This window comes from Homalodisca vitripennis, chromosome 4 (genome assembly GCF_021130785.1).
Source record: "Homalodisca vitripennis isolate AUS2020 chromosome 4, UT_GWSS_2.1, whole genome shotgun sequence".
NCBI lineage: Eukaryota > Metazoa > Arthropoda > Insecta > Hemiptera > Cicadellidae > Homalodisca > Homalodisca vitripennis.
Window position 1 is genome coordinate 1,945,307 of NC_060210.1, and position 25,184 is coordinate 1,970,490.

The window sequence follows — 25,184 nt, forward strand, 5'->3', positions numbered from 1 at the left end:
CAACGCGCCTAAAGAAGTTTTCACTTCAAAAATCACCCATGCCTGAACTCAATAAATATCATCATCTGATATAAAACTTATTTATAATAATTCCAAATTGGTACTGTAGCTGATAAATATACTAAGCATTTTAAACTATAACAATAAGAGGGAGTTTATTTTTATCGACAAGTTTAGATTTATATCACAAAATATTTAATTCCATCACTTTTCTTTTCCAATTCCGTCTAAAAATTAAAAATGTAACCAATTAAACGTATATTCGCAGTTATTTTATATAATGTTTACATATTTACGTACCGTATATGTTATACACATTAACAAAATTATTTAAATTTATTATTTTGCAATAAATTACTCTTTTTATAATATTGACTAGAAATAAAACTAACCATTGGAGCTATAAACATTATTATAGTCGTGCAAAGATGCTTTTAAAAAGATTGAATTGCTGACTTTACTGTTTTTATAACTTGTAAGTGATCCTTTACTGCCAGTCCCAAGGTAATATAGTGACAGGTGTATCTTGTACGAAGCTAGATGTACAGATAACTGTTGTATTCGACAGCAAACAACATTGGATTCTATTGGGAACAACATTCTCCCTGACTGCACAAAAAAAACATGTTTCCAAAAGTCTTAAAATTCAGAAAGTCCAGCTAATTGTGACGATGCTTTATATTCCTTTAATGACCTTCAGGATTGTTTGTTGGAAATATTTCAAGGAACCAAGACCGAAGTCTAACTTTAAATTATGTGAATTAATGCAGTTATTTTCGCAGCCATACCATGAATGGTTCTTTTGACAGAATAAATAAGTATATAATTATATTATTTATTTTATTCATAAAAACTATACTAGTAAAAACGTGCACATAAAATATATTTGAGTGTAATTTAAGGATAAATTGACAGACTGACCTACAACCGATCATCACTAGAAATTACCATCCATTTATCTAAGTACTAATATGAATGTTCTAATAATATATTTTTTTTATTTTATCTTAAAATTCAAATCCATGAATTATTATTTTATTGATTTCAAACACACCAGTAAATAAAAAAAATTCAGAAAGAGAAAAGATATTGCAGTGTTTTTAAAACCTAAGCAGAATGTTAACCTTTTCTTGCAACTGAAACATATGGGTTGTTCAAAATTTACCAATTTCAATGCCAACACTCTTAATAAAATTATCAATATCTACAATATAAAACTAAAAAAAACAATGATCGTCGAATAATTTTGAAAATTTACATCTAAAAATTGTATTCATGATACTTGCAGTTTACCTAATTGTAAGATTTAATGACGTACTTTTTCTTATCAAAGTAATAAGTTTATATAAGCTGTTAGCTATGAATTTCAATCTTTTCGTGATAATTTAGTACAGTGATGATTCAACAATAGTGTGCTGTAACTCTACTAAAAACAGTGTATTTGAAAACATGTACCTTTAACTTATTCAAAACATTTACTGTATACATATACTATGTATAGTTGAGATGTGTAAAGCGGTCATTTAAACTGAAATCCAAAAACAAAGACCATATTTACATATTTATTTTATTACAATCTCGTTTACAGTAGCTAGTAGGTGTTGAGCGATAATTCATTCACTGTTCACTGCCTTGACAAATTGTACAGGTAGACTGTTGTAACAGCCTAATATTTAAGTTGATTAAGGCATTGGTTGTTAGAAGGGGAAGTGATAGAACATTGGCGAATGGAGAGTGGATTGAACGTTAGATCTCGTATAAGTTTTTTGGTATTTTATGTCATAAATTGTATAATAAAATTGATATTGGCTCCACAATGATCTTTGATGTACCTAATTCTAATAATTTAGTAATTATAAAAGCTTCGTTACTATGAGAGTAAACATAAATAAGAAATATGCGTGACATCGTAATATCAGTATACAGTATGTAAATTGAATCTCGACACAAATTAAGACATTTTTCTTGTGGTAAATTGGGGAAACAAACCCCATAACATTCAGTGGTATATCACTTTCCTTTTATCGTCTGTATAAAAATTTTAAACGCTAATAAATAATAACTAAGCTATAGTATGTCAACAGGATGTAATAATAAACAAATTTGGTCGATTTGCAAATTAATTTCTAAATTTTGGCCATTCAAAATAATTAAGTTAAATATCATAACATCAGTACTAATTTTACAATAAATTGACCTAAATATCGTTTTTTTCAACATTTATTTACAAATCAGAAGACAATTTAAGTATTGAAGTCGTATATTATATTTCTGACTTAAGTTTAATCCATCCATGCGTGTCAAATTTAAAGTTTTTTTTGCAACAAGGTAAGAGCTGACGATGGAAACAATACAGATACGATATAATTTAGAATGTTTTAATTTATTTACATCGTTTTATTAAAATGTTTAATTAATTTGTTGATAAATTATCTAAAAACAATTCATATAGCTTTTATTTGCAAAATTTTGACTTTTAAATGCTTTAGTTATTTTTTTTAATAACCTCTAATTTAAAATTTAATATTCATATCCAACAAAATATATTTAAAACAAGTGTATTGTGTACAACAGGTGTATGCAATACATCAAGATGTAATACAATACAAGAGTTTGGTTGCAGTCTGTTGATTGCTTTTAAAAATATTAATAAAAGATCTATAAAACACATATATAAAACACATATAACAAAATATATTTAAAACAAGTGTATTGTGTACAACAGGTGTATGCAATACATCAAGATGTAATACAATACAAGAGTTTGGTTGCAGTCCGTTGATTGCTTTTAAAAATATTAATAAAAGATCTATAAAACACATATATAAAACTCATATAACAAAATATATTTAAAACAAGTGTATTGTGTACAACAGGTGTATGCAATACATCAAGATGTAATACAATACAAGAGTTTGGTTGCAGTCTGTTGATTGCTTTTAAAAATATTAATAAAAGATCTATAAAACACATATAACAAAATATATTTAAAACAAGTGTATTGTGTACAACAGGTGTATGCAATACATTAAGATGTAATACAATACAAGAGTTTGGTTGCAGTCTGTTGATTGCTTTTAAAAATATTAATAAAAGATCTATAAAACACATATATATAAAACACATATAACAAAATATATTTAAAACAAGTGTATTGTGTACAACAGGTGTATGCAATACATCAAGATGTAATACAATACAAGAGTTTGGTTGCAGTCTGTTGATTGCTTTTAAAAATATTAATAAAAGATCTATAAAACACATATATAAAACACATATAACAAAATATATTTAAAACAAGTGTATTGTGTACAACAGGTGTATGCAATACATCAAGATGTAATACAATACAAGAGTTTGGTTGCAGTCTGTTGATTGCTTTTAAAAATATTAATAAAAGATCTATAAAAACACATATATAAAACACATATAACAAAATATATTTAAAACAAGTGTATTGTGTACAACAGGTGTATGCAATACATCAAGATGTAATACAATACAAGAGTTTGGTTGCAGTCTGTTGATTGCTTTTAAAAATATTAATAAAAGATCTATAAAACACATATATAAAACACATATAACAAAATATATTTAAAACAAGTGTATTGTGTACAACAGGTGTATGCAATACATCAAGATGTAATACAATACAAGAGTTTGGTTGCAGTCTGTTGATTGCTTTTAAAAATATTAATAAAAGATCTATAAAACACATATATAAAACACATATAACAAAATATATTTAAAACAAGTGTAATGTGTACAACAGGTGTATGCAATACATCAAGATGTAATACAATACAACAGTTTGGCTGCAGTCCGTTGATTGTTTTTAAAAATATTAATAAAAGATCTATAAAACACATATAACAAACAGACAATTAATTAAAAGAGATATCTCATTGGTTCCATATAGTTTTGGCTCCTCTTGGTCGATGGAACAATATTTTAAAGTTAATGTAGCGATTTGTTACTCTATGTATACATAGAAGGAGTTTGATACAAAAATGTATCCCGTTTTTTATTGTATTCGTCTCTTGCTTTCGGTGGAGTACCTATAAATTTATCAATAAATAATTGATTTGAAATTCTTATATAATAAAAGTACCTAGTAGCGAAAAATCTTAATCTGCTTATATATCTTTGTTAACAATAATTCATGTTCTATTTTTATTTATTCAGATGTTCACCAAACTAAACATGCCAAAATAATTCTCCAGTTACGTATAAGTATACGCAAACTATACACTCACCGACTATATTGTGTCCTAAACGTTAATTAAGAGATAATAGCAAGAATATTATTGGGTGCTTGGATCAAAGTTTCTTTCAATTTCAAAGTTTGATTGGTTTTCAATGAAGTTCGATGAATAGTTTACGGCGAGAGCACAAAGGGAAGATTTTAAGGTGTTTTTTTCCTCCTTTTTGAAAGTTTTAGCTCGTTATCACGACCTCTACTGACAGGTTTTATTTGAGATTTAACATTTTGTTAATTATTTTCCTTCAATAAATAACATATATAAGTCAACTTACGTAATTCATACATGATTATGTATTATATGGTGCAATTGCTGTATAAACCGTTCAGTTCGGCTCCATCAGGCCCAGAATTGACGGTTAATCGTGAACTACCCGTATTCCACTAGAATTTAAATATTATTTTTAGGTATACGAGCAGGTAAAATATATGTATTTTAAAATACGTATATTTTGTACAGTTTAATATCCAGAAATGATGAATTTAATTACAATATTTACGTTGCTGTTTTTCTCCTTATAATGTTTTTACGTTGAAAAAAGGATTAAAAGATTTAAATCACTCAATCTATTTAAATATTTCCTTTTGCCCATAACTGTCCCAATTCAGAACTTTCTTTGCTTAAGAGACCACTTTCTTGGTCTAGATACAAAAAAATGTCTCTTAATATGGTAGATTTAGTTCTAGTTTAAAATCCAAATTCTTTAAAATATTTTAGCTGAAGAAAATAATCTTTATTTTTCTCTAAAAGGAGAATTTAATTTAATTTAATTTTTGTGTAGTGAGCATTTTTAGATAGTGTGTTCTTTTAATTTATTAAGACAAATATTTCAAGTTTTCATTAATCTTTTTTTTCAGAAAATTCACTTCTTAATAACATTATTTCTCCTCTAATGTTTGACTACGTACTATAAATATTGCATATCTTCAACTGATTTGCCCTTGGGTTTGTCTATGATACGCACCAAACTTGCGCTTAACTTGTCGTTACAAGCGAAAACTGATTGCATCACCCAAGTGATACACAAGTAACTATGAAAATGAAATATACTCGAAAAATTTTATGTGCATACTAATTTGCATCATTACTTAAAGACGCAAAAAAAGAGACGCAAAAAAATATAAAGATTAGCAGCATTAGGAATTAGAATTGTATTTTTAAAAACAAAAAGTATATTGAAGTTTACTATATTTTTAAACTTCTAATTTGAGTGTTTTTGTAATAAAATATAAAAAAATTATTATTTTACAGCTTATTTTTCACAAGTAATATAAGTTGTTATAGCTGTTCGTAAAAATGGATCAAATTAGTGGGATGCAATCAAGTAAATCTTAACAAAATGTATTTCAAAGGACTATACTATCTCTTTCCGCAAGTTGGATAGTGAGCTAAGTTGAATTTTGTTGAATATTAGACAGTCAATTGCATTGTTTTCATACTACTTCATACTTTTTTAATTGCATTTGTACTTAAATTAAATGAAATTATAAATCAATCTTCTTTCATTTCTTTCTGTACGATGCTTGTTAGGTCAAATAGAACTATTCATTATAACTTGTGGACTATTCATAATTTTTAAATCTGTCATTTAATGAAGTCAAATATAAACCTTATACTAAGCCATGTGCGAGTAAGTGGCTGTAGAGACGTATTCATTGTGTTTTTACAGAGTACCATAATAACACAACGTAGAAGTGCGCCACACCACAAGTCAGGTAACAGGATGGGGTGAAAGTGCATAGAAAAGTCTCTCAATAGATCGTTCCTTTCTGGAAACGTCTTCGATTTCAGAGAAGCAATCATACAGAGAGACATTTCACAAAAATCCCGGCAGACAAATTGGAAATTGTTTATTTTATTTATTTATTTATCATTGTTACTGACAATACCAATATAAATACATTTGTTAGCGATTAGAGAAAGATCATGGAGTGGCGTGCACTATTATCTAACTTGGTATTGGCTTCATAGAAATTAATGTTCATGGCAAATTTTAAGTTTGTAAGTTTCTTAATATTGAGTGGACGGACAGACAGAAAGACAGAATTCCAGCCCCTCGAGTGCTAGGTTTCTTAAACACTCAGTGATGGAGGCTACAAGAATGTTTAAAAGCAACATGTCAACTCTATATAACAAATTTGAACAGTTGAAAGGTAAAATCTGTTAAGATTGATGTATCAGGTTCATTTCAATTTAGAAATCAATGACTTTAGAAACTTATGCATTATGCATAAGTATAAAGCGCGTGTGTATTGTTAACCGGTCCTAATCGCTTAAAATAAACAAATGTTTCCACAAATGTTATTACTAAGTAGGGTATTTGCTATAAATACAGCTATGGAAACTCTACCTAAAAGCTCGTTAACTGTTGATTTGTATCCGTAATTTTAATAATATTCCAAGGTATTTTAGGTATTGCATAATTTTTTAATTGCCATCATTACAGTCAAATAGATCAGAAAATGATTCCAATATTTCCTTTTTCAAGGAAAGGAAGCATATCAAGTGTAACGCTACTTTAAAAAGTAATTTCTCTTGTCTGGCATAATTAATTGACGCTTCAAGAATCTCAACATCTTAGTTCTCCTACTTATCATGTTTTACTGAAAATATTCTAAATATGTCGTGTAGTAGTACAAATTTACTTTATTAAGCTTTTCTAAATAAAAGATATCTGTTTTACTATATAAAAGGTAAATATAAAACATTTTAAAATTTATAGGAGGGCTCAATTTTGTTTAAAATTGTACTTTAAGACAGTTTATTACAAAATATTTCATTTCATTTTATTTTGAATTTAAAATTGACAAATATTCGATGATCTAAAGCTATCCCACCAATAGAGCAAAGTATATTTTGAGAATAATGAAAAGATTTAAGTACACTTGACGGCTTTATTAACAGTGAACTTTTCGTTGCTTTTAACGTACATATCTATTCCTAAACTAATATAACCAACTAAGTATTCTTTTCAGCTTTTGTACTGAATGTTTTGTCTAATACACACACTCTAATAGACACACTCAATAGTGTTTCAATCAAATCCTGGGAGTACACATAGTGTTGTGATTGTAAGGTAAAACTGTGTATATAACTATTTAAATTATAAATAATAATATTTTTTTTATAAATTGATATAATTGTAATCATTAAAATATCAAAATATGGATTGTGGACGTTTGCAAGGTGTTGTCCGAAACTTCCAATTATTTGCAAGGTGTTGTCCGAAAGGAAAAAAGTTCATGAGACCAAATTTACTTTGCAGAGGAAATTTCCCTATATTACTTTTTATGGTTCAAAACTGTCACTTAATCTGGGTAACCTGAACTTATTATCCTGTTAAAGATACTAATAAAAATAAAGAAGACCATATCGGATTCCGATATATCAATAGAACGGTTTTTTAATGAAAACTCAATAAACAACAATATTTGTTCACCAATTACAAAACCGATATTGTACTTCATCAAATCAATCACATTTACAATAGAGGTAGCCTATTATAGCAAAATTATTGTGTAAAACCAATATGGGGCTGTTGGTATTGGCAGGTAGTAAATTGTTTACATTATTATTCGCTTAATGGGGGCTGTAAGCGACGTAATCATATTTATATTTTTCTTTATATCCTGCTAATTAAGTCAGGTGTGTTACTGAAAAATTTTGTGAATGTCACTAGCTTTTTATGTTTTTAAAGACAAGCCTTCGGCCTTCAAATTCAAACATAATTCCTACTGGGCCAATCAATTTAAGAAATCTTTAAACTTTTACAACAAAGTACCATGGAGTTTTTCATATACAGAGTGTCTTAGAACTTTTTCAGATGTTATTACTGGAACGAAGAGATACCATATTTACATTTGTTTTTACTGAATGTTTACTCAAATAGGTTCAATTCTGTTACTGAAATATTTTAATTTCAGAACGGCTTGTAATAAGTTGATAATTGGTATATACTTCATATAACAGAAAATATAATTATGTGAAAAATATCTACTGAAGATTTAATTTCACATTTTTTGAATAAGGTAATTTATTTACGAATTTAAAAACTTTAAAAGTAAATATCTCAAAAGGACATACGACAAAACATGTCACGGCTGTTATGATGTATTTCATTAATTGAATGAAAAATTCAAGGATACCATTATGATTATTTTATGAAAAAGTTAACACGTTAAATTTTATTTGGCAAGGCCAATTAATAAACAATACCAACTTTCAGTATGTTACCGCATTGCTTGTGAGCATAGACTGGACTTATGTAGTCTATGCTTGAAAGCTACAAAAAGCAAACTTATATTTTTTACATTTAACTGTTTCTATTGTTAGCCATAAGTTGGGCAAGTCCATTGCTACGTACTAATTGTTTCTATTTAAGTATATCCTTCATCTGACGCCTTAAGAGGGAGAAGAATTACAATTCACAAAACGTAAGGGCCCTGTTAATATTACGATGGCAACTATCCGAACCCTGTTATTCTTTTAATGTCTTTTGTATTAGAGGCTGCCAGATATCTGATAATTTGAAGCTACAATTATTAACGAATAAACTAAGTTGCTTTATTTTTCATTATTTCTAACATTTCGTTTACTACCCATAAACAGAAACCACTATACATTATACAGAGTTTTATGTTTATGTCTATCATATCAGAATGGATTGATATTGTCAGTTTAACATTTTTTGACTGACGTTAACTCTCATATTAATATTTTGGCCAAATATTTTTAATCGATGTGATTTTAAGTGAAAAACTGACTTAATTTTCGTTATATATCCTACTAAAGAAATGAGTACGTCGTAACATTACGGATTCTATAGTTTAATCACAAAGCCAAGGACCTAATAAATTGTATATACAGACAGAGGAGATGATTTTGGGTGGAGGCAATAATTTTTAATAACTGGTCATATGTTATCAATCTCTATAGGAATGTGTCTAATAAAAATTTGGAATATTTATATTATGTTCATGTAATAATCAAAGGACTTATATCTAATACGATTTAAAGAACGTGGCAGATATCTAGAGTAGCTTAAGTCCAAGTTGAAAAAGATTACTGACAACACAGTTCTAAGAAATGTTTTAGTAACTTAAAAAACGGAAATAAATTATCCACAATTCTATTCCAATTGCTTTCAGGTTTGAAGTTCTTAGGTTAATTCATTTTGAAGGGAAACTAAAAAAAGTTCAGTTCTAGTTAATTTATACCTTCTGGTTTACAATATGCACTGAGTACAGCAAAAACCAATGTTTCTCTTCAATCTGGACAACCCTATTGATATCCAGGAGTGGTAATCATGAACAGCACATTTTGAGATTCTGGGGTGCAAGGGTAGATCGAAGGGTCTCGTTTCCTGCGGGAGATGACTGTTAAAGTTGGTGTGACTCTTTAAGTGTTAAGGATTGTTGCTAGCCAGGACATAAGGGAATAAGGGCCTCCAGCCCCACGACTGGAGAGGCACGTTCAGAGCTGCCTTCCGTCCTTTCGGAAGTACTTCAAAGGTTCTTTTAAAACTCCGTGCGATTTCTCAGCTTTTTATTCTGAGAGAACAAATCAAGTAGTTAGATTCATGGCAAGATCCAGAACCTATGTCGATGGACTGCAAATATAGATGTTAAAGGATCCAATGGATATTTCGTATGTTGCAAACTGAACTACAATACCAAAAACAGTGGCCCCAAAGGAGGGTGAGGACCAAAAATGGAAACATTATACATAAACAAACACATTCCACGAGATCTTCCACGTCGTCCACGAAATTGTGTGTTTCTGGTTTATTCAGAATTGGCAATTATTACTTTAAATATAAGGAACATGGGAAAAATATTATGACTCAGCTACACATCCTGAGAGGTTCATTATTGAATAAATCTTCATAAAACTAGACGCAATAATTGTATGTATTTATTCCAAGAGGGGCGCATACCTACAAGCGAATTACACGTTCGACCTATTATACGATTTAAAGACTATCAATTTATAATTAAATAATTAGGGTTTTTCAATAACTCGCTAGAGGAAACCCGAACATTCAGCAAAGCAGCAAAATCCGGCAAGTGTGTCTGTCTCCTTTGACTCCTTTCTGTTTTAAACCCCTACAGAATATATATTTTCTATCTGAATTTGGAACGAACTAAAAAAACCGTCCTCTAGTCAAATCAAAACATCACTATTTAATACAGTTTATTTCAAATATATAAGATGACCTGAAACAAATACTTTCACTATGAACACTATGCTAGTATATTATTCGTGACTTTAAAAGAATTTTGTAAAACAGATGAGCTGATTTGCTGGTGAATTTTTAATGTGGGGATACAACAGGAGATTTTTAGTTAGCGGTTTCAAGAATTTAACCTTGCTTTTGTTGAATATTAGCTAATCAGAATCAAATCCAATCATTTCCAGGAAACTCTAAATATTTTAGGTAAGAATTTTATCGAGGTCATTGAAAAAACTTTTTAGGGGACTTTTAAAAGAACTACAATAACTGTCCGCTTTAGCATTATTCTATTCATCTTCTCGATAGCTTTTTGTTTTACGGCGTAACTTATAGAAAAGATGACATTAAAGGCCTTCTTGACCTTTTGATCTGCTTCCTTGTTATTGCTTTTTTTCAGGACACCTCAAAACTCGTACTCGTTCCTTCTCTTGATAGTGTGAACGTGAACTGAACATAACCCAAACCTGAATCCAAGGCAGGTGTGGAGGTCTCCAAGGATAAATATCGAAATGATGGAACAGAAGGAGTTATTGTAGTTTCAATGCTATCTAGACTCTTTAACATAACATTATAAACCATTGAGCTTAAAAGTTTATAGAGTTAAAGAAAAAAAAATGCAGTCTTTAGTTTTAGAACCTTGTAAACACTTTCTTAAAAATCTGGTTTCAATCTAACATTCTGCTGCTTCAAATTTCTAACTTTAGTAGAGGAAATAAACTTATTTAGCATCCCTGTTAAATCCGCCCATTCAGAATTGTTTGCACTGAATTTAAACCTATTAAAGCATTAGATAAAGGTCCAGTTGTAACACTGTATACAATGCTCTCCTTAGACGTGGAGAAAAACCAATTTTAAGATTCAACTGAACATATTAAATCTATTAGTGTGTTATTGATTTTTTTGTATCACTGCACAATGGCAAATGTCCGAAAAAATCCTGTTTCCTTCAAAATCTGTTAGGTTATCACAAATTAAATTTAACAATACGTCCATACCAGTTTATCTTGTTGATTATACACAACCATTTGATCATCAACTGCATATAACAGGCAATTTCACTTCCCTGAGGCGATAATTGGTTTGCTGGACGCAAGGCCAATTAGGTTATAACCGCTCTGCGCTGCGCCATTACTAATCGTCAGAGTTTGGCTACTCATTACCACTTCAATCAAATATCGAGGATATCTGCTGCTAATGTGTTTTACAGATTCCATTCAAATATGCTCTGATTATAATATTATGTGATTATCTCCATACACTTTGAAATATGAGTAGTAAATGTATATTTTATACAATACAGTTTGAAAAGCTTATACAGGTATCTTGTTGTTGTTAACTGATTTTAATTTTAATTTGTGTAAAACAACTTATTTAAGCGAAGCAATTTTCAGTTACCTCATCTTATGTTTTATTATAATTTGATGTTCTGCGATACAAAAAAAGTAGCATTGCAAAAAAATTCAATTAAAAAAAATATTAATACAATTATAAATGATAAAGATGGCATTCCGATTACTTTTATATGTACATTGCTTATAACTGTAATATATTTTACTAATATATTCGTACTAATAATACAATATACGCTGGTTGTTTACAAATAAATTTGTTAATAGCAGTGTTAATGTCAATACAGATAAAATATTTTCATAATCTATTCTTTATATCTTTTTAAAAATTTATCGCAAAATATTTACTGAATGACTTTTAATTTGTTGCTTTAGAAGAAGGCGCAGTAAACACGAGACTGGTTCGTCTGCGTTGCGGATTCCACACCATAAAACAAGCACAATCATATCGGTTCCAATAACTGCAGCTATATGGGGTTTCCTTATAGCTTAAATAAAATATAAGAAGAGCCGGAAAGTTTACTTCAGGTTTCAAGATACTTATGTTGTAGATACTACGTATCATTCAAATGGTATGAATTTGTATTAATCATTTCTTACTGACCAGATTGTAAACAAACGTCTTACAAAACATAGCAAGGAGAGTAAACACCTGTAGATATTTGAATAATGAAAGACGTTTACTGCATATCCTGTTAAGAGGCAAATGAAAGCTCTGCCATGTTCCAATTAAATGTAAAGCACTACAAAGGAGAAGAGCTGAAATCCTAACCGGCATTAAGATGAAGCAGGAGAGGTACTCAGACTTGATCCCATGTGAGTGCAGATTCTTTGAAGAGGCAGGACTGAGACATTTCCAGGAAGCAAATTATACTAGGTCGTGTTGAGCTTTTTTCCAAGCGTTCTTTACAAGCAAATTATACACACAATCCAATTCTGCACTTGGATACGTACAGTGAGTATTAGAAGTCTAATGTTGGATTAGGTGGGGAAGTTTTTATTGTAGAAAGGTACAAAATTATATTTCAGTTCACGGGCTTATAAGTGGGTGTGTTTACACCACGTTGAAATATTGCTAACACAATTATAATATTGAAGCATTTCTGACTAACTGTAAAAAACATCTTCAGTGAAAAAAGTACTGAGCATTTGACTATTTGAATTTTTTGGTACTAAAAACACATGAAACCAAATAGCCGTGCAAGCCTTACATTTTAATCTGTCAATTAACAAGTTCAGCGAAATATGAATGAACAATGACCCAGTTCATGTTTCACACTGGTTCAGAATGTTTTTGTCATGACAATCATACATAAAATCAGTTTAGCACATACATCTTGAATTTTGAGAATCTGCCAGTGATATTGCCTATACAATTAGTATAAGTATAAAAGATTTAAGACAATATTATTGTTACCAGAGCAGTCGAATAAGTATATTAATACTATAATTCTTTCTGTAACAAACAGTAAAGAAAAGTAAAGAAGTCTTATTTTACCAGGTGAAGTTAGAGCTAAGAAGTCCTCTCTAACATTTTACAGGGGAAAGTAGTAGATATCATTTACGTGTAATGACCATGTAAGGATTACGAGTTGTAAGAGACTAAGTATATATTAAGTATATGCAGGTTACAGGATGTCTAAAGCACAAGCACCTGTTAGTTATACAACACGGTTTAAAATTATGTAACTAACTTATTATGTGTGAACCCTGTACATGTTGCATGCAATTTAGGCATATATAAAATGTTAAAGATCTAAAACAGCCAAAGCGTCTAGTAGTGTTTCCATAAATTAATTGATATTTACAAATTATCTCTTTGCTGCTTCCAGTCAGTAACTACATTACACTCATATCACTCTGACCAATGTTTGTTTGGCACAAACTCGTTTGTCGCCAGCAGCAATGTTTGTTTGAGTTTACATGCTGAGCACTATCAGACACGAGTACAAACATGAAACAGTTGACTCAATTGTAATTTAATTTATTTAGTAATTATGAAATGTGCTACGAATTTTTATACGTGGAATGTGTTACGTCAATTTTTGAGGAACATTACGTACACTATAAATTATTCTTTCCTCAAATTACATAATAAATACATGTGCTTCGATGTTTATTTAATTTTTAAAGAAACTTTACTATCTAGTGTAATAAAGTAATTTTTCAGCAAATAAAGTAATAAGAAGTACATATATTTCCATAACTAATGCTTCAGTATACTAAGGATGCAAGGATTTTTAGTTTACGAATCCATTGATAACTTTTTGTAACGTAAAAATGTATAACTCTTCATTGCAAATTAAATACAACTACTTATACTTCATTAATATTTAAATGTATGTTGTCACTTATATTCTTAATATATCATAATTAGTATATATAGTTAATAACTTTAGACTCATGCAAAAAATACACTTTTTTATTTTAAACACACAAACAATTTCCATTAAGTTTGAAATAAAAGGAAGAAGTAATTGAAACCTTTTACCGTAGTATCACATACATCGACCTTAATACCAACCTTTTTCGCAATTAACAACTGTACTATTTGATCAAATGGTTTTGTATTTTTCTGAATATTGCATTGATTCGTATTGATTTTGTACGACTGAATATTTAAACCTTTTCATTAGAATGTGGTTATCATAATTATAGGACTCCGAGTAGTAATCTATTTTCATAGAGTTCTTTTGGAAATTTTAAATTGTTACAAGTAGTTATTAATTAGTTTAAATACATACTTGTAATAAGTAGTTTATTATTATGTGAACAAATAGCAGTATTTGAGGTAACGGTGCAAAAGATAATATAGGAGCGAAAATTCTAGCTTTTTGATTAAATATTCTGAATGTCTCTGGGTGAAGTTCATAACCTAGAGTGGACTGTTATGTATATCTTCAGACATCAACAGGTGTCTACAGCGCTGGTGTGGCGCAGTCTGGTGGGCTCCTGGAAAACTATCCCAGCGTCACGCGTTACTATGACGACATACACATGACCTTTTAACCAATCTTTGATATTTAACAAATAAAGTAAACGTAATTCACTACTAATGATACTAAGGAAATTAAAATTTGTAACTTCTTACAATGTCAGAAGGGAGTGAGAGAGAGAGGGGGGGAGAGAGAGAGGGGGGGAGAGACAGAGAGGGGGGGAGAGAGAGGAAGGGGAGGGAGGGAGATAGAGAGGGAGAGAGAGAGATGGAGGGGGAGAGAGAGGGGGGAGAGAGAGTGAGAGGAGGGGGGGAGAGGGGAGAGAGAGGGGAGAGAGAGAGAGGGGGGGGAGAAAGAGAGATAGTTATAAAAGAATCCCCAAATTACGACGCCAGAGGAATCAGGGAAACATATTTTCAATACTTACTCGTCAGTACAACGACTCATTTCATTGTGACCTGTTTTCATAGCGATCATTTAGGTTAAGTATCTTCAAAATTCGTTTCTTAGAAGTAATACTAGGGCGACTACGGATTTCAGGTTCCGACACAACAGAGTTGATACGGTCAAGTACTTAATAGGATCAGGTACTAAATTCCCTTAGTACCTCACAGTTTTAACTGCTTGTAACGTTTGAACTGCACTGTAATCAAGTTAAGAGTTATTATTAATAAGCTAAGCTTTCCTTTAGGGTTTCCATTAAAGCTTCATCATAGTTATTTCATCCCGGGAATAACTAAACATTCACTCACAACCGTCATTCAACTAAGGTCATCTTATTTTCTTCTATATTTTTTCAATTTATTTAGTTCTACTACACATTCTAATGATTAGATATACTTAAGAAGTTAATTCAGCTAGTTTTTGAAATATTTAAGCTAGTCTTAACAGTAAAAAGCTAATTTTAATTTGTTTAAAATCTAATTCTGAAATAACCAGAACAGCATATTACGAGACGTTACCAATTGAACATGACGGTAAATTTTAACCACATATTACGGCACATCACTAACCCAAATTGTGGTAATTCTTTTCCTTTACATAATATAGTATGTTAAGGAAAAGAATGGTCTAGAACCAATGGTTTTTACCGCAATTGTCTTTGGAAGTAAGCAGAAGTTTATCGTTTAGATAAAAGACTTCAGGGAAGAAATAATAGAAGCATGACAATACTAATAAATGGAAAGGTGCCTGGCTATATAACTCTCAGTTTGTGCCTGGTGTTGTCGTGGGAACAAGGACTATGGCCTAATATCTGTCTATATCTTTCAGTCTCGTCTCTCTCCTGTGTATTTTGTGTTGTATGAAGATTAAATAACAGTATGTAATGAGCAGTGTATATGCAAACTCCTCAACTACTTAAAATATCTTTGAATTCCTATGATTAGGTCTAAAGTTTAAATTATCATAGATAAATTTGAATTACTAAATTGCTTTTGGATTCCCATATGATGTTTATGATAGCACTTATACCATTTTAGCTATAAGTTACTAAAGGATATTATTGGTTTTTAAAATTTCGGAGGAACAATATTTCGTGGAAGCAGTGAACGAGTAAGTCGATAATATTATTTCTCGTATAGATAACTCAAAAACACTTAAAATTAAAAGATATATAGTAAGCTATTGGTTAAAAATTGTATTACATACAAAAAAAATCATAGAAATCAGTTTGCATAATTTTTAATATTAAGGCAGCCAAAAAAAGAATAAAAAGTACATAAACTAACAATACGGGTATTTGTAAATCAACTACGATGCTGTAACTTTTAACTCGAACATGTAAACCCGTATAATCCAAACCGTAATAATTCTAGTTAATGTCTCCACGCTTCCATTAACCTTTAATTCACTTCAGTGCTTCGAGAAGTAAGTTAATATATTAATTTATTTTAACCTTACTGCTTTTCCATTCCTTAGTATAGGTGTATATAGATAATTTATTTATTACATATTTAAATAAAGTATTAAACACTGGGTAATTAATGATAAAATATTACGGAATGTTTGTAAGTTTAATTTAAATTTATTTGCTTTTTTGCATAATTTATTTTTTACAGGGCAGTGTGTATTAATATTTCTAACTAAACGGGAATGGCTGTTTAGGCTAACACGGCTGTTGTTACAGTAAGAATGTACATTCACACGACGTAGAACCACTATTAAAATTTTATCATTCGTTGGTATCACTGTAAAGAGCAGTAAATTCAAGAGATTTTTAAAACAAACTAACAATAATATACATCCGCCTGTACAGGTGAGTTGAATAGGATACAGCTATTTCGTGACTGAGCCCCACAATAAGTGCAATTTGTATCACATGCTTTGTGATAATTTGACACTATCTTCGAAGTTGAATTTAATTTCTTTCATGATTATTTTTATTATTATCGACGGAAAATAATGAGGAAGTTCTTTTACATAGAATATATTTTTGCTATCGGTTTGTTTTTGTCAAAGGTGCTATTATTAGTCAAATCATCGGCATTATAAAAATACCTCCTAGGGGGATTATTTATGTTATTTTGCTTCGGATACCTTTTAATATGTACTGAACATTATTTTACATCACAGTAATCAACTTTGGTTTCCAGCGAAGATTTGTGCATCGTGTTTTCAATGAGGTACGCACGCGTGCACCTCGTTGTTTACACTTTATTTACTGTTTGTGTTCTTTTCAGTTTGAGGTTATTTTTGAAATAATAGTATGACAAAAGTTAAAATAAGTAAACGCGGCGATATAACAGACATAGTTTAAACATATGTTGTGTTACTTTTATAACCGCAGCACCAGTTTTTACTTTGGTTTAACCGTAGCCCATTCTGAAACCTAATTTTCCTACATTGAACTAACGATTAACAAACAGTAATCTGTGTTTTAGTACCCATTACCCTCATGATGATTTTAGGAGGTTAGATAGCTAATACAATTTTTTAAGTTTTCTATAACATTTTCTACTTAGTTCTAAAATTACTGTTAAAAACTTCTAAATGAATTCTACCGTACGAAATAGATTTAAGCATTAGATAAATTAGATAAGTTTTTCCGACTAACTCAGCTTTCTGACCTATACATTTTTTTAATATATTTTTGGACTTTTGAATTTATTTTTCCTCGGTTTCCATAACCAGCTCTATCTCAAGCTGTACGGTTGTGAAAATATGATCTATTGTACAACAATAGTACTTACTTAAATTAATTGTATAATATTAATACAATGTTTGCGCTGTTTATAAATTCTGGGAATAGGATTTTCTTTGCGACACGGAGTATAAAAGGATAGTAAAGTAGCTTTTTGAAGTCGGAGCAAAGAGCTGATTCAGTTTCTAAAATGGTTTAGTTTTATTCGATTTCCCGCAATGATAAAGTCTGTGTGTTCTATTTCATTATATTCTCATTACTCTAATTCTTCTCAAAAAAGTAGTAAATAGTTTTTTACGTATGGAATAGCCTAGACGTGACTCCGAATAAAACAGTTTAAAATATTTACTTTTACTTTAAAAATACCTTTGTTTTTAATGCCAATAGCTTGGCATTAAACTGAGTTAGCAACTGATATTATAGCCACAGTTACTGTTGTTAAATATAGATTGACTCTTTGACTTTATTTAACATTAGTATACCAGGTAATACAAAACTGATTTTTGCTACAATTTTGTGTAGTGAGCATTTAGTTACTTCATTTCTTAATTTTTTTACAATTAATACTGATTCTGCTATAATTGTCTTCAAATATTTTGTAATATTATGAAAATTCTTCTAAAAACATTTATGATCAAACGTAACATAAAAATGTTAGGCACATACATAATATGAAATAGTAATCTGTAAACTAAATAACTATTGGTGGACATAGATAATTAATTCTCATTAGAGGCAATCAAAACGTAACCTAAGGGAGGACATGATTGAGGTCCTCCGCCTTAAGGCTAGAACGTCACATCATTGCCGTTACTACACTGGTAATTTGATTATAGTATACTTACGTTATCTCTTAGGTATCTTATTTCTTAAAAGAAGACTTTCACATCAAAATGTATCAGATAATGCTTAAAACAGGATATGAAGTCATATATTAGTTATTTATTTAGAAACTGATTACTGATATGAGAATAAATATTCCTCTTATTTATTTCTGAAAGAATTCAACTTGACCAATAGTGTCAACATATTAAGAGGAAGAATACAAAAGTCAAACTAAAGGCTTAGGCCACTAGTATATAATAAAGACTTGTTATTATATAAGTTATAATTAAATATATTCTTACACATATTGCAGGAATAAAATAACACTCATTTGAATAAATATAGTTTATTCTAGGTTTTCCTGCTTGCATAACTGTCTAAAATGTACTGGAGCATCTCTCCGGTAGTTCGGTCTTCTGTGTATTTTAAAGTTCTTTGTCACCTGTAATAAACTACAATGAGTAATAGATTAAAGCTATTACGACACATTTTCCAACAAGCGTGCTTAAGATTCTCTAAATAAGAAACACCAAGTTATATTTATGGATATAGATTCATGGAAATGTCAATTTAATGCAAACTAATTCTTATGCATAGAATTTAAATCTATTTATAGAGAAATGTGTGAAACACAAATAAAAAAAGACTTGATTTAGATATTTCGTCTTATTTCTATTTCAAGCCGTCTATACCACATAAAGTAAAGAAGCAAGTACGAGTAAACTTCACATAGACATTACATATAACCCATTTAACCTAGCAATTGCCACTGACAAAACTTTGGAACATCATTGGGGTTTCTAAAATTATGTAAAAACTTAATAAAACAAAATAGTCTTATATAGTAGATAGTTTTTTAAATGAACAAAACCTTATATGAATTTCATATATATTTAGTATCTTATATAGTTACTGTACGAGTAAATGTTACAAACAGTTATAAAAAAGTCCGTTTCTTTTACCTACACTTTATTATTTTAAAAATTTACTGCACTAAATATAATCAGTTGTAATTTAAGTATCGATGAACATCTAACATAAAAAATATAAGAATAATTTAGAGTGTGAAATTAAGATGAATATGCTCATGCAAGTGGGCATAAATCATCTTTGGAATTAGGTATAAAGCACGAATAATATAAATGTCATTATGTAAGCTTTAAATGTCGCCTCAGATTACTTACTGGATTACCTCAGACAAACAACCACTACAGGACCTAATGACTGGCGGAGGGTGAAGCAGGGCTGAAAGAGATTATAATGTACCACCGCATGAGGTCAGTCAACCGACATATCTCCTTACTTCCTCAAAACTTGACATGTGATAAATTTTCACAAATGTATTGTCTATAGTGTATATTATTCAGCTTTGTCAATGTTTTGGTGTTTATTTTTTATATTTCTTCTATAGGTAACCAAGAGCATGGTGCCACATCATATCTTTCAAATCAAAATATAAGTATGAAAGGCCGGCTAAACGCAAGATTCGAATGTGTTCCGTTACAAAGGCACGAAAGCTATTAATCTATCTTCTCACAAAACTAATTAAAAAGGACTAATTATTTATTTTTATTTTTTATTTATTATATTATTACCAAAACAAAAATCAACTAGTTTTTCACATATTTCACGCATCTGAATGAACATAGACTTAATTATATTCTTGTACACTGTAGAAGCTTTCATTAATACTGGATGAAAAATTATATTTATTACCTAATACTTAACCAACTGGTTAATTATGTGTACCTCAGGAATCTATGAATTATAATGTATATCACTACCTATTGCTAATTACCAGTAGTGGTTATTATTTCAATAGCTTACTGTGGTTTCATACTTTCAAATTTAAAAGCTTATAGTGGCTGATAGTACAAGATGTCTTCTTATTGTATATTTATAATGTGTTTTTTACCAAGGTAATATAAAAACTATACGTCTGACAGCAACTTTTAATCTAAAAAGCTTTCTTCTTCTTATTGCCATTAAAAAAGATTATTTCAAATTTGTTCCAAATGTCAATATTATCCGCTAAGGTGGTCAACTTTTATTTTATTATAGCTTTTTTTAATATGAACAAAATTTCTTCTCAGAATATGTTTTAAAACTACATTTACTTAAAACTGACAATCATACAAATAAATATTCGTGATATCTTTATCTGACAACTAGATCAGGAGACAGACTTTCACCAATTTATGGGTCAGGATTTGATTATTTCACGCAAACCTAATATTTATTAACTAGTTCGAAGAATGATTTTCTTTGTTAAAAGGTTAAAGAATATTCTATATCGATTTCATGAAAAACCAGGTTGTACGCTTTTACAATGCAAATTTGCTCTTACCTCGAGCTATTATTATATTATTCCTCACATCAACATTATGTATTATTATCCTCTTCATTGTGTACCTACAGCAATCTATAGACTGTATACATAAATGGTGAACAGATATTCAAGGTGATCACCATTTGGAATTCAGAAAGTACCAACTTTACAGCAAGCCTTAAATTGGGAACATTACCTTATTGCTTATACCTGTTACAGTTGTGAAGTTAAAATTTTAAAAGGCAGTCGCCATTTTCAGTAATAGTCCAAACATAAGAGTAGTATTGTAGTAGCTTTCTAATACTCCATTGCAGAAATATTGCAACCTGAGTAAGTTTTTGTGTTAACGTATGATAAAATATGCCTTTTTAATAACTGTTGAAAAAATAGTTTCTGAAATTTTTCAGCGCTCCTAAAAGTAAAAGTATATACGAATAAGTAAATCAAAATAATGTCAGGAATAAAAATTACATATAATTGAATGTTATTATTAAATTCGAAATCCATAAAAATGGGATATCTGTAATGAATTCCTAAATTTACCAACATATCGGGAAGTGTTGACATATTTTAAAATTTAAACTATCTAATTTTAATAATTAAAAGAAATTAAGCAAATTTCTTATTTTTAAGTTAGTTGCAAAAGTAGTTCCTTCTGAGTTCTCGATAGATGACACTTTGAGTTGACCACCCTGTATAAATTGGCTAGGATCGTTCTGCTGACATACAATACTCTTATTTAGAGCTGTAAAGGTGTACATCGTGTACCAGAGCTAATGAGACATTGTCAGCCAAACTCTTGATACGTTGTAAGTGAACTACACTGTTAATTAGGAGCGCAATGCGGAACACAATATTGTTACGGTACAACTCTCTTAAGAGAGGAGATTACTGCGTTCCAGCCCGTATCGAAAAGTAGAAAACGAGAGCAGGTTTTTTAATATCAAATATCAAGCACCTTCAAAACAAGTAAATACTTACTGAAGACTTTTAGCTAACTTTTCTGTCTAATATAATTTTACAGATCTGGGATTGTTTCAACTTTTACTTTTAATGGCAGCTGCTCATGCTTGAAAGTGGGCAGGAGAGTAGTGTTTGTAGTTTTTGAAACTCTGATCTGCTTTGTGTAGGCTGTGTCAGGATATCATACATGTTGCGGCTTTATTATATGGATTTTATCCGCTTGTTATCTGTTATTAATTTTATTACTATAGGTATTTATTCTGCAGTCTTACATATAATTTGTGCATGGTTTTTTCCATACATAGGTGGAAGTGCATATATATGAAGTTTTGTTCTTAATTTCGTGTCCATATTCACTGTATACATATACAGTGTGGGTTAAAAATATGGATTCACTCTGTTTAGTTTCTGATGGATAAAGATGGAGGGATGTAACTCGGGTCACCTTTCTTTGAAATAGAATTAAACTTTGGACTACCTGTTACAACATTGTCCGTTCCCCGAGTCAACGAGTAACGTAAAGGTTTATTTCGTGAAAGGATTTCCTAAAATATTAAAAGTGTGCTTTTCCTCTCAATTATATTCTTTTAGTTATGGATGCATGATCATGTATATCATGTATAATACACATTAGTTATTGCTGAATAATGTGCTATTTTGAAATTAAAAGTATTTATAGCTTTTTTAAAAACATGTACTTAGTTACGGAGTCTCAGTCATCAAAAGTATTCTATTTAATATATTCTAACTAGTAATTATTGTAAATATAAAATAAAATCTTAGATAAAGCATTCACGCATCAACGTTAATAGTGGCTACCATAAATGTTACTGCTTTTTTAAGTACATAAGTTTGAAACGAAACTTCAGTAACTTACCGAACTATAATACGTGAGTGTAATCTATACAGGCTTACTTTTCCAAATTGTATTCCTATTTTGTTAGTAGCTTTGATTATTATGAGTTTTCCCAGAATAAATTATATTTGAAATCTTCCTGTCATGTTGCAATGAACACAGCTTTCATGAAGATAAAGAAATAATTTCATTATATACTGAATAGATATAATTAAATATATATATATATATATATATATATATATATATACCTAGTTCTCAGAATTTGGCAGTGAATTATATATTAAAATCCATTAAATTCATTGGTTTATAAATAATATAATTTTGGATTTCGTTTTTGGATACTCCAAACTTAAACCACTATCTTATAACGTGATTTTCTTAGTTTTCATTTTGCAGCGTATACCGCAATCAGTTTGTGTATAGGGCTACATAAGTAGATATGAATGTGAGGGTTCCAGCTCACTTTTGGGACAGTCAGAAAATCAACGTAAAATACTGTTTAAAGGACAATAAACTAATCTGTAACTCACGAATGAAAAATTAACCGAATCTATAGCTGTTTTACTGTTCATTGTAGGCTTCTAATTTCTTAAGCTGTTTTAATGAAAAAATCCAGAAATCTTCGAAATCTTTATTCCACGAAGTTAATTGTAACACAGTCTTTATCTTTAATAGTCTTCTTTCCAGTAACAACCAAGTGTAATTTTTCATTTTTGTTCAATTCTTTAATCTTTTTTTCATCCAAAACAGTCAAAAATCTGTTTGGCAAGTGTACTTTACAATCTTCCAACTCGGCAATTATTGTAAACCCGAATTTATCTTTCATTTTCTCCAAATTCACAATTTTGTATTTCTTATTTTCTTCTAATTCTATTAATTTCTTGTATTCTTTGAATGTTAAATCACCAACCTTATTCAACTCTTGTAACAGTGCCATTTACATAGAAAAAAATTAATACTTCTACACTTTTAAGGTGAAAAAATCAACACTATACTTCCAAAATACACAAAAAACCGGGGTTTTGACCCTAAAAACGTGTTTTTAGGGTCAAAACCACAGCTCTTAAGGTGCATATATACTAGAGTTTTTTTTGAAAAATCCTTAAAATCTACTGAATTTCTCTAATTATTGCGAATTTTTAGCTTTAAAGTTGATAATGTGAACGATATTTCTCGAAAAATCACTACAAAATTGAAATTTAAAAAATCTCTAAATAAAAATTTTTCTATATAAATAGAAGAATCAAAGGCTGTTTAACCATAAATTGTGCTGATTTGTATCAAATTTTGATAAAAATCCTTAGAAATCTACTGAATTATTGCTATTTTTCAGCTTAATAAAAAGATATTTTACTAAAAAGTAAAACTTGGCAGATTCAAATTTTCCCTATTTAAATGGAGAGGAAAAAGATATCCTGCCCGTACTGCAAAAAAGATGTTTTCGAACATCATTTTACCCGACATTATAAGTCGAAAAATCATTTGAAGAACAAAGAAATTTATAATAAAGAATTGAATTATTTAAGACAATGGGCTAAAGAGAATCAAATCGATGGTCACGAGAAGATGTACAATATAGAAAAATTGCGTGAACTAAAGAAAAATTTTAAGGAAAGTAAAAAAGATCTCAATCTATTTAAAGATGAAAAAATTCAATCAATCGCTGAGAAATTGTCCATTGAAACAAACGATAAAACTAAGTCTGAAATGATCGAAGAAATTGACAAAACTCTTAATGAGAAACCTGAAAATATCATTGATGTAGAAGTTTTATCCTCAATACATGGTCTATTTAAGCAATACATTTTAACAAATTTGAACGACAATTTCATGTCAATTTACAAATATCTTTCTATTTTGCGCCCAGAAATTAAAAGTTTAATCGAAAAATTTCAAGAAACTGTGAAAAATAGTAAAGGATATCTCTCTTTAGAATGCGAATACGAACGAACTTTAGTGAACGGTGAAACACAAACTTGTCCAATGTACTTTACTATAAAAGCAGACGAGATCTTTGATGTAAACGACTTTATTACTAAGCAATTTAATAAATTAACACATCGAGAACAGACAAATCATCCAAATAAGGGTTCTGGATGGACATTTAAAAGCTGCAAACAACTAGTTTTGAGCCTTAATAAACACGAAATAATGAACGCAGGATCATATATCGATTTGCCAAAGAAAATCAAAGATAAGAAAGCTTGTGTAAATATCAAAAATAAAGATGATTTCTGTTTTGTTTATTCTATCCGATGCGCTATTGAAAAACCTGAAAAGAATGCTG